Raw genomic sequence first — 15,927 nt, forward strand, 5'->3', positions numbered from 1 at the left:
TGAGGACCCCGGGGCAGGTCCATGGGGTGCTAGGGGGCGGGCCCTCTCTAAATTTTTGCTGACCCTCCTAAAATTTTCACGGTAGACCTGCAAATGAACTATATTTAATATGGGGATGAACTATGATATGGTTGTATCGGGCCCCCCTAACTTCTACCGCCCCCCTACATTTTTAGGCTGGCTACGGGCCTGCCCCGGCGCAGTGCCGCAGTTGCTCTTGCCTAATTACGGCACTGGAAATATGCTTATGTAATTCATTACGACCTTATGAACTTGTATAAAAAACAGAATGCACTTAAAGTGTGACGTGAACTATGCGAAACATCGGACTTTGAATCTAACTTGTTTGGTGATCCAACACGAGACCTCACATAACAAAGATGAGTACCATAGCTCCAACCATAAGGTTCAGGAAGTTCGTGTCATGAACTGTCAATTAAACGCGGAGATGTGGAACGGTAATTAAACATATGATCAATTTGAAACAAAGTATATTGTAGTAATAATTTACCCTATTTATTAAGATATTGAACGTTATATTCTATTTTTAAAATGACGGTCAAAGCAGAATAAATGAGAAATTGTAAAATTTCGATTAAATACATTCGTGTTACTATGCATTGCGTTATCCGTTAGGAGGTATCGAAAAATTCTGATTCAAAGGAAGGAAATAAACTACTGTATAGTACTGGAGTTAATTTAATAGAGTTTAATTGTGTAGGCAGTACTGAGGCTATGTGAGACATAGTCTATTACTGAAAGTGAAATATCCCAGGTATGATATACCCACTGATGACTGAACCCGGAAAACACGCATGGAAAGCATTAGCGCTAGCAAATTAGCTATGAAGAGGTACACTATACCATAATTCTAAGTCAAGAACGAAGGCAAAAAAATAAGAAGCGGAAACGATACACTGTACGATAATAATAATAATGATTTCACACTATTTATTTCGAGACTTTCTGGACGAGACCGAGATTGAGACAAGCATCTTTTGACCAAGACGAGATCGAGACTGCTATTTATCAACCGAGACGAGACCGAGGCTGTACAATGTAGGCCTATCGTCTCTTCTCGTTTCGATACCATCCTCAAGTTTCGTAAATAACTTCCGAATTTAAGGACAATTTGAGTACAGTTTTCAGTAAATCAAAAAGAATGTACTTTTCTGGACGTTTCAGCCATACAATCGTTGTACGTTCCTGCCATATTATCGTCATTCCCAAAGTAATTTTTTCCTAACGGAAAGGTATTTTATCACTGACTGTACGTACAATATGCTAATTTTTTATGTTGTAAATTGCAACACAGTTTTACTAAATTTTTCTCTCTCATATCGCTGAGTTTCCCCTCTTCCGTTCCTTTCGGTCATTTTGAAATCGGTTAGGACAGGGCCGGAGATCCCGTGGCCTTAAAGCTATGTTCGACCTACAGTCATAAAAGGTCAGTTCTGGAATTGTTGTGGAAAATGTTAAATTATATAAGGAATATGAAATACAGCGTCATTCAAAATAATGTGAACGATAAGGAAACGTGCTAAGTGATAATATTCTATCAACAATGAAATCTCTCTGGAAATACTTTCAATATTATCCTCTAGTTTTGTTTGGAACGAGCGTAGTAGTTTAAAATTTATCCGCTAGGTGGCAGAGTGATTAGTTCCAAGATGGCTGCCTGTGGTGGAGAGAGCATTTTGCGTTTTACAGTTTCACGTTTGTCCGTGTGTTGTTAGTGTTCAACGCAAGTTCCGCACAAAATTTCATAAAGATCCACGATCAAAGAACTCCATACGTAAGTGGAATGACAAATTCAACAGAACGGCATGCATTTGTAAAGAAAAATCGCCCGGTACGCCGTCCACTTCTGAGGCAGATGTCGAAAGGGTTTGAACCAGTTTTGAACGCAGCCCACAAAAGTCAACAAGGAGAGTTAACCCGTAAGTACTATGGATCGTCTCTCAGACCGCTGCGACTTTTTATGTGATTATATTTTCTACATCCCTACCACTACAAGTGGATCTTCTCGTCTACCTTCTTTTCTAGCAAATAGTTACATATTCTGAAGTTCGTGTTATAACAGATCACCTGTGCACGGCGCTGGAGGGGTCGCGCGGTCTCACAGACGTACTATAGTAGTTACGTGAGTATTTTACGATTTAGCAGTCCTTCGTTATCTGCCAATTATTAGCAGATTGTGTCTTACCGTGTGGCTTGTCTGACACCACATGTCAAATAATGAGCCAGAGACAGGAAAACCTGAAATAATAATATCTTATAACGTGACTAAAGGCGAAGTGGATACTCTAAACTAAAAATGTACACGTCGTCATCGAAAAGGACGATGGAAATTCACAATTATCTTTATGCTGTGTATGCTGCATGTTGCGTATGGTGTCAATGCGTATGTTTTGCATCAGGCCAACGCTAAGTCCGCAGTAATGACAAGACTTGATTTCATGAAAATGTTGGCAAAAGGACTTGTTAGACATCACATGGAACGTAGTTTTATTCATCAGACATCTGCCACAAAGGCTGAGTTTTTCAATCAAGAGCATACTGCAGATTGAAAGTGAGCTTTCCACCATCCCGGACGAGTAAGGAGTTCGATAAGAAGAAATCGTGGCCTTCTGTTCACTGCGTCCTAAGCGGAAAGCAAGATATTCATGTCAGCGGTGTAGGATGCAGATGTGGTTTCAGTGCAAAAAAAAAAAAAAAAAAAAAAAAAAAAAAAGTTCCATGTGCCTACCCGAAGAAAGTGCATGAAGTCAGAAAATTTAGTACAGTTCTTTCTTTACCGGTGAAATGCATTTTCTTCACTTTCGCCATCATATTAGAACGAAAAATTAGTTTTATTCATTACCTTTTCACTAAACAAAAATATAACAATACTTTCTTGTAGGTTTGAAAAAGCTGCAATTCCATATTCTTTTCTCCGTTTTTACTGTATTTTTTATTCTCAGTGCATCTATAAGAACAATATATTTTGGATTAGTGATATTTTGATTATATACAAACAGATAAATAAATTGAATATTTCAACAATTAAAATTTTAAAACAACAGTGAAAGCATTGTTGCAATTTTTGACTATGTTTTCTTTTTCATTGTTTTAAAAATATAAAACGTTTTCTACATAGTGAAATTACTATGCTTTATTTTTCTATTAACAACTAAAGTATGTACGATAGCATTTTTAAAACTATATAATAAAACTACTTTTCAGAAAATCTGAAACAACAATGCGGTCTGACAGACCGCTCCATAGTAGTTATGTGATTAATTTCGTCCATAGTACTTAAGGGTTAAGCAAAGAGCTTCAAATACCTCAAACAGCTGTTTGGCGTGTAGTGCGTAAACTTTTAAAGATGTATCCGTACCGAGTATAGTTGTTACAACACTTAACACCTAATGATCACACGTGTCGCAAGACTTTTTGTGAGTCATTTCAAGAATGGTGCTGTGTTGATGATATTTTGGGCAAACTTTGTTTCAGTGATGAGGCTACGTTCCATGTGACAGGAAGAGTGAACAAACAAAATGTTGCATTTGGGGAACTGAGAAGCCTCATCAAATCTGTGAAATTGTGCGTGATTCACCGAAGACGAATGTGTCTTGTGCAATTTCATCTTCAAAAGTTTATGGTCCGTACTTCTTTGACGAAGGAACTGTGACTGGACAATTATTTCTACAAATGCTTACTACGTGGCTTATGCCACAGCTCGAACATGACAGTGCAAACTTCATCTATCAATTGGATGGAGCTCCATATCACTTTCGTCACAATGTCAAAAATTTCCTCAGCAACAGACTGCCACATCGCTTGATTGGGCGGTCAGGTAAAAATGATCATCAGCTTCTACGTTGGCCACCAAGATCACCGGACTTAACCCCCTGCAATTTTTTTCTGTGGGGACATCTAAAAGACATTGTCTACAAACCCCCTCCACCCCAAGATGTGAATGAACTGAAAGCGCGCATCACTGCTGCAGTGCAAACTTTGATGCAAATATGTCGAAATGGGTCTGGGCGGAATTGGAATATCGAATAGATGTTGAGCTCCTCCGTGGCTAAGCGGTTAGCGTACGCGCCTGTGGCGTGGGAGACCCGGGTTCGATTCCCGGTGGGAGCTCATGTGGTTCGGATTCCACGTTAATCAGTAGATCCTCGTCTCATATTAGCCTCGCTGCTGAACGGGACGTTAAACTCAAAATCACCTCACCGAGTAGATGTATGCAGGGTAACAAAGGGGGCCCATATAGAACATTTGTGATGTACTATTTTCGTTTTTTTTTATCACAAAAACTAGGAGAGTTTTAGCATTTAACTGTAAGATTTGAAGCTATTTGGATGATTGATAAAAGAGTTATAAGTAGTGGTAATCGTTAACATCAGTTTGAACCACGCTAAAGGATAAAGTAAAAAAAATGTAGCATTCGTTTATTTCTGTTATGCTAGTTATGTTAGTGTTACACAACTGAGAAAATGCAGTTACCAGCACATACGGTATTGGCGACGGCTCACTTGGATGAGTTGGTCACGTTTTGTATCAGGTCACTCAGGTATGGGTCTCACTTCCCAGATCCCGGTCTGGCCTGGTGACCCGAACAGTCCCGCTGACCCACACATACTAGTATCACCTTTACATCATTATTGCATAATGATTTAGTGGGTTAATGATTCCCATTACTGCAACTCGAATATTCATGATGTGACGTGGTTTCTTAATCACATTTAATCTAGCTGTTTGGAATTTGTCAATGTTGCACAACCCATATCATTAAGTTGCGAACTAACAATTTGTAGTGGCAATCCCTCCTACCTAGAGCTTCTTCGTAGCTAAGTGATTAGCGTACGCGCATTTGTCGTGGGAGAGCCAGGTTCGATTCCCGGCGGGAGCTGTGGTTCGGATTCCACATTAATCAGTAGATCCATGTCTCATGTAGCATCGCTGCTGAACAGGACGTTAAACTCAAACTCAACTCAACTAAAGCCCTCCTATCAGAAATCGAATAGTTGTCTTATGATTAAGACGACAGTCAAGTCTTCCTCAAGTAGTCCATAAGAGCTAAAACCTAAAGTTTCAAGTTGCTGTGGGTTACCCCATCCAAAATGACGGGGGTTCACATTTTGTGTCCATAAAGCCCTTAGTCACTCTGCGTATCTGCGAAATGACTACGAATATGAGAAAACGCATAATCACGTCTGTCATTATTTTAAGGGGTTGCAATTATGTGTTGTAAAAGTTCTACCCCAGACCCCTCCCCAAACTTGAACATTTCAAATGGCAAAGAGGGTGAGTAATTTGAAAAGGCTCGACAAAAGACCTTTTGCTGTAAGTTATAAATTTGCTAGGTTGCCAACATCTAAATTGGCGGTGAAATCAAAGTTCGGAGTGAAGGCCTTTGATGACTTTTAGATATAAATGGCTTGTGAGCATGGTCTTTCTACGTTTTTGTGATTTGTAGGTAGATTGTAAGTATCTTAAATACGTTTCTAAAACGAGAAAATGATGAGTTATTGCGGGGAGATTTTGTTTTTGTGTATGTTGCCCCTAGCTTTGGAAAAGAAGGTCCATTTTGCTGTTACACTGTATTGCCGTGAGAGTAAGGTTTTACGGAATAGTTATCTCAAAAGTGGGAATAATAAGTTGTGAAAATATAAACATCAGAAAAAAGGATTAGTACTACCGCAGTGTACAGAAGTTTACACCCTGTCCCTATTTGGAGGGTCTGGTGTGGAACTTCCATAGCACACAATTGCAACCCCTTATAATAGTGATAGACGTGTTTTCGCGTTTTCTCATATTTGCAGTCGTTTCGCAGATACACTGGGTGGCAACTGACTTGACGGGCACCCTGTATATGCGGTTAGTGGATATTGAAACATCTTGTAGAAAGCCATAATTTCTATTTAATAAGGTGTTGGGGCGCCTTTGGCGGTCAGAACAGCAGCAATACGAATTGCAAAAAATCGATAGAGGTCCTGAATCGTCTGCAGAAGGGTTTTCTGCCATTCCTCTTGAAGTTCAGTGACAAATTCAGCACGTGCACGTGCTGGAAGGAAACGTTTCCTCACTCGATCTTTTAACAAACCCCATACGAACTCAATGATGTTGAGATCTGCTGATTGAGCGGGCCATGGCAGATGTTCAACCTTTCTGTCATACTCATCGAAGCACTCTGTGACAAGTTTAACAGTACGAATGGCGCAGTTATCAACCTAGAACACTACAACACTGCCCGGGAGAAGTGTTCGAAACATAGGGTGTAAATTGTCCTTCCAGAATGGTTCTATGTCCTTGCCAGTGGCATACAACGAGATACTTTGTATAAGTTGCTAATTACTTGTATTTTTGGGCAGAAAGTGCTCATACACAAGCACTATACCAGATATAATGTTAATTTAAAAATAACAAAAGAAGAATGTTTTTAATATATGTAAGAAAGATACATTATTGAATAATTGGTTGCTATGTAGTTGTTTATGGATACCTAATCAACATGTATGCTTGCAAGACAGTGTGTGTGAATATACGTTAAAAGATAATCAACGAATAAATTATTTTATACTCATCATCGACTTGTAATTTCGATAGAAAAGGTGAGAATACTAGTGTATATAATTATTGAAGATATTTTAATGTGTAAACAATTACTACCACTCAAGATTTACTTATATTATTATTAGCCGAACCAGGTTGACGACTACCTTTGGTGAGTCGTTGTAAAATTTTTGGTTTACCTCACCCGGGAACTTTGTAAATTCATATCCTGAAGTACAAAGTAAGGGGGAATTTACTTCAGTAATAAGGTTCATGACTACGAACTTTACTATACTTAGAAGTGGTAGAATAATCACAAGAAAAATGATGATCGGTGAGGCAATGGAGAAAGAAACTGGTGACAGTGGTAACGAAGAACAAAATACAGCTCCTGTTGTACCCGAAATGTTGACGTTAGAAGACAAAATCTTAATGGCTCTACAGCGACAAGAACAACGATTAGAACAAAATTTGGCTCAGATGTCCAATGAATTAAAGCAGACTTCCAGCAAACAGTATGAGGAATTAAAACAGACGGTGGAGCGGAAATCCGAAGAATCCAGCAAACAGTATGAGGAATTAAGTAGACGATTGGAGCAGACATCCGAAGAGACGAAACAATCTATCATCCAGGCGGTGAGTGACATTACATCACAGTTCGATGAAAAGCTAAGAAGAGTATCTGAAGATTGCCAGGATAATTACAACCACGTTATTCAAGAAGTCAACTGTGTAAAAAAGGATTTGGAAGTAATAGAATCTTCTGTACGGCAACAAAAGATTCAGGTCACGGATAATACTAACCAGATACGTGCGAATGCTCAGTTAATATCTACATTACAAGAGGAAATCAGGACGCTACAGATTAAGGACAACGCATACCACAACAACATGGTTAATGATCATTTGGAGTTCCCTTGTTCACAGGAGATGACCTCGCATTCACCCGTAGCAGATCAACGTGGACCTCACATTATCTCATCTTTAAGTGATCCATCTGATGAGGACATTATTTTGGAAGGAATTCATCCAAGGAATACAGATGGGCGGAAAAGAGACGGTGGAACTACACATAACGCAGTAGGTAGGAATTGTCACTCAACACGAACACGGAAAGGTGAAAGAAAGGTAAAGTTAAGTGTAAAGATGAGTGAAATACGTGCTATGAGTAAGTTCAGTGGTAAATGTAACGAAAATGCTACCTCTTTCCTAGAAAAATTTCAGGATGAGTGCAATATAATGTGTATAGATAAATCGCAATATATGAAACTAATCCCTCATTTATTACTCCCACCATGTTCTTTATGGTTTAAAGCAGTACGAGATCACGTCAATACGTATGAGGAATTCAAAGCAGCGCTGATTGCAAATTACGAAAATGACTTTTTGCTTGCAAACAGAGATGCCACGATTAGAAATCAACCTTTTAATCCTCGTTTGCACAAATCTGTTGTTGATTTTGTTGTAAATACATATAACGAATTAAAAGTCGTAAATCCGTTGCAATCGGAATCTAGAGTAATTGCATCAATTCGAAATTTACTACCGTTTAAACTACAACAGATCTTGTTTTCTACCCAGTGTATGAGTTTTAATCACCTCTTAATGCTTGTCCAATGCTATGAAACTCAATACCACGCTCAGAATCATCAAGCAGGATTAGGTAAAATTAAAAATAATTCAGATCACCTTGTACCTGTTCGTAATCTAAATATCCGTAATGCGAACGATACGGAACACAACCTAAATCGAGTGAATTTAAGCAATCAGAACGAGCAAAATAGGCAAAGATATGTTGGGAATCCACCTAACCTAATCAATCGTGACAATAATTATGTCAGATCACTTAATCGAAGTAGACTCAAAAACAGTCAAAATACATGGCGAAATTCAAGGAATGCTATAAATTCTATGGATAGACATAACCGTAGTGCAAGAGATGGCACTTCATATCAAAATCAAAGTCATGACGCAATTCATGTACAAAATAGTGTGGGACATAATAACGATTGTGCAGTACAATGTACTTTATTAGAATCATATGCAAGTACGAATTTAAGCTGACTACAGTTGATGAAGTAAGGGTTAAACCCATATCAGCTATAGATTCTCATGAATATTTATCTTATTTTTATTCAATTTAATTTTCTTTAATTCTCATTAACCAATGATAATTTTCAAATGATTTTTAATTCTCTCTTGTTAATGTGAAGAATTATAATTCGATTCATAATTGATTAAAAGCAAAGGTTATTTATATTATATGGATTTGTGTTGGAAATTTGTTGTCAAAGATTATGTTAAGTATAAGGTTCATTTTATTAAGCTAATTATTCGACGACTGTCTTTATGCACTACCTTACATATTACTCGAATAAGATTCTTCTATATTCTGATGCCTTAGTGATACAATGTATATTTTAAAATATCATCTAATGTAGTTATTATATAATGCGCCCTGGAAAGATCAAATATTATTTTCTTAACATCACCGTTTTAATAATGATTGAATCTGCTAATCATTGTGGTTTATGTTTTAAAAAGTAATGTGCCTCTTACGATTTTGACTTCGCACCCTTCATTAATTATATTATTAAGCGACGACGTTTTTGTAATAAAGGATAAATGATAATGGAATAAAAGATTTATTATAAATGTATTTATATATATATGAAGCTTAATGAAGATAAACATACGAGGGGCGATCAAAATGTAAAGGACATAAGTAATGTAATATCATTATTGTAAACGGACCAGTGGTTCTTAAATATAAAAGCCAAGCTCGCTTGTAACTTTTATATTCAGTCCCGTCGTCGGGCGACATTTTATACAACGAGATACTTTGTATAAGTTGCTAATTACTTGTATTTTTGGGCAGAAAGTGCTCATACACAAGCACTATACCAGATATAATGTTAATTTAAAAATAACAAAAGAAGAATGTTTTTAATATATGTAAGAAAGATACATTATTGAATAATTGGTTGCTATGTAGTTGTTTATGGATACCTAATCAACATGTATGCTTGCAAGACAGTGTGTGTGAATATACGTTAAAAGATAATCAACGAATAAATTATTTTATACTCATCATCGACTTGTAATTTCGATAGAAAAGGTGAGAATACTAGTGTATATAATTATTGAAGATATTTTAATGTGTAAACAATTACTACCACTCAAGATTTACTTATATTATTATTAGCCGAACCAGGTTGACGACTACCTTTGGTGAGTCGTTGTAGGCACGACCCTCTAAAACAGTGTGAGCCCAAAGTCTCTCACAATATTGCACCTCAAACTATCACGGATTCTCCTCCATGTTTAACTGTGGGTATCAAGCAGCCTAAATTGTATGCCTCAGAGGGGCTTCTCCAGACGAACACTAACTGTTGTTTGAAAAACAGTAGAGCTGGACTCAGCCGAGTGTGGCATTTTTGTTACAGATGAAAGGCTTTAGTATAGCAATCCTGTCATGAATGGACATTATACAGGTATCGACTTACTTCTGCAGTAATTGTCGATGCAGTGGTTTTCCGTTTTCGTGCAACAATCCTAGTCAATGTCCTGACGTCCCTTTCAGACAATTTCCGTTTTCTCCTAGAGTTACTTATCCTGTATGTGTTTGTCCTTCCTATTCATATGCACACATCAGCCTGGATACTACATCTTATGACACTTCACAAAATGTTACAGTTTTGGACACAAATGCGCCTGATAGACTTCCTCCTACGATCTCCCCTAAGTCGGATATATATATCCCATTATACCACTCTACACACACGATTTTACGAACCTCAACTGGAGTGACTACAAAGGATCTACACATGTGGCTCATTGCCCCAAAGTACGTCATAAACTACCAGATAACACTGATGAGCCTTGCAAACATTCTATGTTATTTGTACAGGTGTTTAAGTTTTAATCTCCAGTACCTGTATATCTTAAAAGAATAATTCCATGTAATCTCCTGGCCGGAGAGCGATTGCTTTGGTAGGAGGAATCGAAGGTTCAAACTCTTATTAGTATTACATCATCTAGAATAAAAAATCCATGCAAATGTTTTCTTTCATAACCTCTGTATTACAGAAGAACGAAAAATAAATCACCCATAAAAGTAGAAGTATCTACATAGATTTAGAGGTATAAAATTCTACTAATGAACAAAGTAAAATATGGACTTCTTGTGATATATTTCCTACGACTATAGCCTGTAATAAATTAGCAATACCCTATCTGTTTCCACCTCCATATGATTTTTTATGTCCTTAGTTGTAAGTGGGTGATGAAACACCAGTCCAATTTACCCCGTAATAACTCTTTGAAGTTTCCTATGAGAAAGGTTCTTACGACCTATATATTTGTACTAAGGAATGGTATAACAGTAACAATGCTCTTCTCTTGCTTTCTTTCTTGTATTTTCCTGTGTACCTTCTGCTTTCGGCTCAAGACCGCGATGAATAATTGCTAACACATCTTCTCTGCCATCAATCCAAAATGCCAAGAAACCCATCCCTACTAACCTATCCTTGTTGAGTACTCTCTTTGCCTGCTTGCTGCCAGCTATCTAGTGCTCTGATTATGTAGGGGAAGGTGGGGTATGTTTTGGCCGTTGGTGCAATATCCGGCCACCTCGCTTTTAAGAGCGAAAGGAAGGTTGATGGCTTACGAACATCAGTCACACCCACCGCTTCTCCCCTCAGGAGAATGTCATCAGGGCTAAGTTCTATGGGGCTCATTTCCGTCTTCTCGTTGTGCCACATTTTCTTCTTACCGACAGGACATCCCACCATATCCCTACGCGATGGAAATAATTATTCTCCTTCTTTAGAAGGAAAAAAGTGTATGAGAATATCTTTTCTCCTCATTTCTCTTCTCGAAAAGGAAAGCTTAAAACCCAAATGTCTCATTTTTATTCCCTTTCTTTTACACCACAAGTTTCCTTCAGATCTCGACGTTCAGAGAGGTGTGAGCTCCTACAATCCTCCTTTTTACCATCCTCCCTTCGTCTTATAGTTCTTACTTCGGATGACATTTCATTTCTTTATCCTCTTCTATGAAAAATATTCTTATGACTACTGGGAGAATTTATATCAGTAGTCGTTACTTTGGTCGCTCCGAATATTTTCTTCCTTTGTGCAAGGTATCCGATCTCATTTCCCTTATGTGTATGGGAAAAAAGATGATGTAATAGATTCTCCTCAAATATCTACAATAGAAGCAAAATCGGGAATTCTATTGATTGTTTCTGACATGGAAAACTGTCCAATGAAGGAAAGTGTTCATGTCATCTCATCTTATGGGTACTGGAAGTAGAGTTAAATCGTGGAAATAACCATGTTATAATTTAGGCGAAAATTGTTATTGTCACAAATAACATCCTTTACGCTATCTTCTTTTGTGTTTCTACTAAAAATGAAGTTTATTCTCGTAATAAGGTTTGAATGATTTACGTGGTACAGCATCTTAACATTTTACAAAAAAATATTTGTTTTCAAATGTTATATAAGGAAGTAGCTTATGTGGAGACCTTAGGGGAAAAAATAATGCAATAGCTTGTTGTATTTGTTTACATATTTTCTATATTTTTTTCTTTTTCCTTTCTTCTTTCTTTTGCTTAATATTATCGTAGTAGATTAGGACTGAAAAAGGGTCAGATGTCGTCGAGCTCCTAGGAGACACGAAGATGGACAATAAAGTCTGAGCTGAAGGAGGTCCTACAAGACACAGAATGTAGAGGGCAGAGTGGCTCAGTAGCAGAGCGCTTCCTCTGGTGCATGGGGTCCCTGGTTCGATCCCGACCAAGTAAGTTTGTGGTGGAAAACATCGTGTCCCTGGATTTTCTTGCGTTATTCTCATTTTCTCCTACATAACATTCCACCAATTCTTCCATCACCAATCTCTTGCTTTAACGATCCGTCTCGATTAGCCTACGGACATAATCGTGGGATGTTAAACTGAAAGATTTCATTTTATTTTGAACAGACAGAGTGGTCAGTGTAAAGGCCAAGAAGAATACTAAGAAGAAACAAAGTACAAGTGCAGCTGGCTTAGGAGTCGATGATGATCAAGGAGATCAACAAGAGGTGAACAGAGGATCGAAAATGAGGTGAACAGAGGATCGAAACTGTCAATAGTCGAGAAGATTTACAAAGAATTCGATAAAGAATCAACGGAAGTCTCTGTAGTGATCAAAGAAATGGACGAAACAATCGTTCGGAGATCGATTATGAAGTTGACGTATGATCGTGGAAATCCACGAAGAAATAGTTTCAAACTAATGGTTAGACAAATGGACAGCTAATTGTGATTCCAGGGAAGATAGTTTTCATTCAAGATCAAGGTTCAAGCAAATAGAAATTCATTTTTGAAAATATTATATCTCTACGTTAAAATACGTTCCGAAAATAACTCAGTCATTGAGGAATAGTTTTTTAAACTAAGGTGGGTGGCCAACATTTTTATTTGAACAAGTTGGTACAATGCTAATCAAGCAAGCGTTGTTCATGTATTTTGTCTATGTTACAGGTGGAACCATTTCAAACAAGAAGGAAAACTGTTGTGTTCTAGAAATGTTCATTCTTTAAATTGCCGTTACTCGAAGTTATTTTTTGCTAAAAGAAAAAGATATTCTGTTGGCCAAATAGACACTTGATATACAGTATTATGTTTCATTATGGGTGTTAAAAGCATGTGAAATACGATAAGGAAAAAATAACAATAGATATAACCATTAGGAAAAGACAAATAATAATAGGCACAACCATTAGTAAAAGACAAATAATAGGTGTAACTATTAGGAAATGACAAATAAAAATGGGTCAACCATTAGTAAAAGACAAAGAACAATATGTGTAACCATTAGAAAAAGATAAATAACAATAGGCACAACCATTACGCAAAAGCAAATAACAACAGGTACAACCATTAGAAAAAGAGGAATAACAATAGGTACAACCATTAGAAAGAGATGAATAATAATAGATATAACCATTAGGAAAAGACAATAGGTGTAACTATTAGGAAATGACAAATAAAAATGGGCCAATCATTAGGAAAAGACAACAATAGGTACAACCATTAGGAAAAGGCAAGTGATAATAGGTATAACCATTAGGAAAAGGCAAATGATAATAGGTACAACCATTAGGAAAAGGCAAATGATAATAGGTACAACCATTAGGAAAAGGCAAATGATAATAGGTACAACCATTAGGAAAAGTCAAATAATAGGTGCAACCTTTATTAAAAGATAAATAATAGGTATAACTATTAGGAAATGACAAATAAAAATGGGTCAACCATTAGTAAAAGACAAAGAACAATATGTGTAACCATTAGAAAAAGATAAATAACAACAGGCACAACCATTACGAAAAAGCAAATAACAACAGGTACAACCATTAGAAAAAGAGGAATAACAATAGGTACAACCATTAGAAAGAGACGAATAAGAATAGATATAACCATTAGGAAAAGACAAATAACTATAGGTTCAACTACTACGCAATGTTTTAATTAAACCTAATTAAGAGTTAGGAGTTACTAATCATTTTAGTATTTCTCATTAACCGTGATATGTGTTAATGATAAATTATGTGGCAACAGATGATAATAAAGGAATATGGGTCTCATACTATGAATTTAGTTCAAATGCATAACACAGATAGAATAACATAGCAAAATGTCAGCAGTGTCACAAAATATTGATGCATTTGAAAAACGAAATTGAGTGATGCCATTTCTACGTCCTGTGTCAGCTCCGAATCTATATGGGAGTGTAAGGTGGGATCCGGATCACTATGAAAGAGAAAGATTACAATGAAATGTAAGGTGATAAATACACTTTAATGCTAGTGGTCTACTGGTCCACGCTAGTTACATGCATGGGAAGCATGCCCGCGACCGTTCGGTCTATTAGATGGGCAGGTTCCGCGAGAATGTAACGCACCCCGCCCATAGTTCTTCTATACGCTATTGAATGCTCGTGCACATGGTGCACCGTCAGAATTTGTCCCCTAATTCTGACTCGCCTAAGCGATGTAACCCCCATTCTCTGAGGGAGTGGGATACGCCCACTGCGCGGCCAGAACGAAGTCCTGAGTGCCTACCAGTTGACCTACTGGTTGAGGCATATTGCTAGCGAGTCAGTCCTACCATGCTCTGCAAGCATGGCGCCCGAGCGTTATAAGGCAAGCTCACTTCCCGCCCGTGTTTACCGTTACCCAAATTTCTGGGATTGGTTCCCACAAGCTACCGAATCCCACGGTATGACCACAACCCCGCCAAAGTCCAACCAAATTCCGGGGCCCCAGGCAATGCCCAAGGGGCCTTGTTCAATCCCGGCCCTGCCTACCTCTATCGTTCAACTGGCAACCGCCTTGTCGTGTAGAGATACCACGCACACGTCGAGATACTTCCGTATCTCATCCCGGACCCAATGGTACGTGTTAAGTCACCATTTGAGTTTGGTGGCGGCTCATACCCTCCAGAGTTTCCTCCCTTTAGCGGGATCAGAACCGTTACCCAGATTCCTGAGATTGGCCCCTCCTCCACTCCGTTTGGTCCCCCGCAGGCAGGAATCCGACACTCCTTCCTCCGGTAGGGTCGTCCAAGCAATATGGGACTTCCTCTAATTACGGTGGAGGTACACCGTACATTACCAGAGCCAATGACTGATGTAGACCGTTTGCTCAAAGGCAGACATTGTTATTTGGGAGCCGTGTCTTCCCTGGTAGGCCCGCCCAAACAATACGGGGCTACCTATCTTTAACGTGTTTAGGTACCACTTACACGTTGTAGCTAAGCTACTTGTTTTAATCCCAATGGTACATATAAGCCACCATTAGAAGCGACAACCACACCCTTCCTTCGGTAGGGCCGTTCAAACAATACGGAACTACCTCTTCTTACGTGAGAGGTCAACCGTACATTACCAGACCCAATGGCTGATGTAGACTGTATACCTTTAAAGACAATGGCCATTTGGAAGCGGCGACTCCCCTGGTAGGGTGGTGGCTCCTGCACCCAGGTCACACTACTGGGACGAAGAAGTGACCCACTTCCACAACGCTCCTGAGGTACGAGTATGCGTTAGGGTACTAAGTATTCCATCCCGGACCCAAGAGAACGCATTACACTCTCTTTGAGGGCAGTACCTACATCATCCTCTCCGTAGGGCGCTGGATCCGCCCACACTCTTGGACACCAGCTACCCACTCTTTTTAGCGTGTTGGGGTACCACGCAGCCTTATCTCCCGGACCCAAGGACACGGCCTAGTTGCCCATTTCGGGGGATACCCAAAGGCTCACCCCCGCCGGTAGGTACAGCAGCCGAGGCTACCTACCCCACTGAGGACGTGATGGGGTCACACGTACTCTCCC

General features: G+C 38.6%; 1 long non-coding RNA gene across 1 annotated transcript in view; it reads left to right on the forward strand.

Annotated features, from left to right (window-relative positions):
- The window catches only part of LOC145660701 (uncharacterized), a 39,924-nt gene extending 25,428 nt beyond the window's left edge, over positions 1 to 14,496 (forward strand). The window contains exon 3 of the long non-coding RNA XR_014126862.1: positions 12,176 to 14,496. This is a non-coding gene — a long non-coding RNA (uncharacterized LOC145660701). The remainder of the gene's footprint in view (positions 1 to 12,175) is intronic.
- The last annotated feature ends 1,431 nt before the right edge of the window (positions 14,497 to 15,927 follow it).

This window comes from Thermobia domestica, chromosome 9 (assembly GCF_964235325.1).
Source record: "Thermobia domestica chromosome 9, izTheDome1.hap1.1, whole genome shotgun sequence".
NCBI lineage: Eukaryota > Metazoa > Arthropoda > Insecta > Zygentoma > Lepismatidae > Thermobia > Thermobia domestica.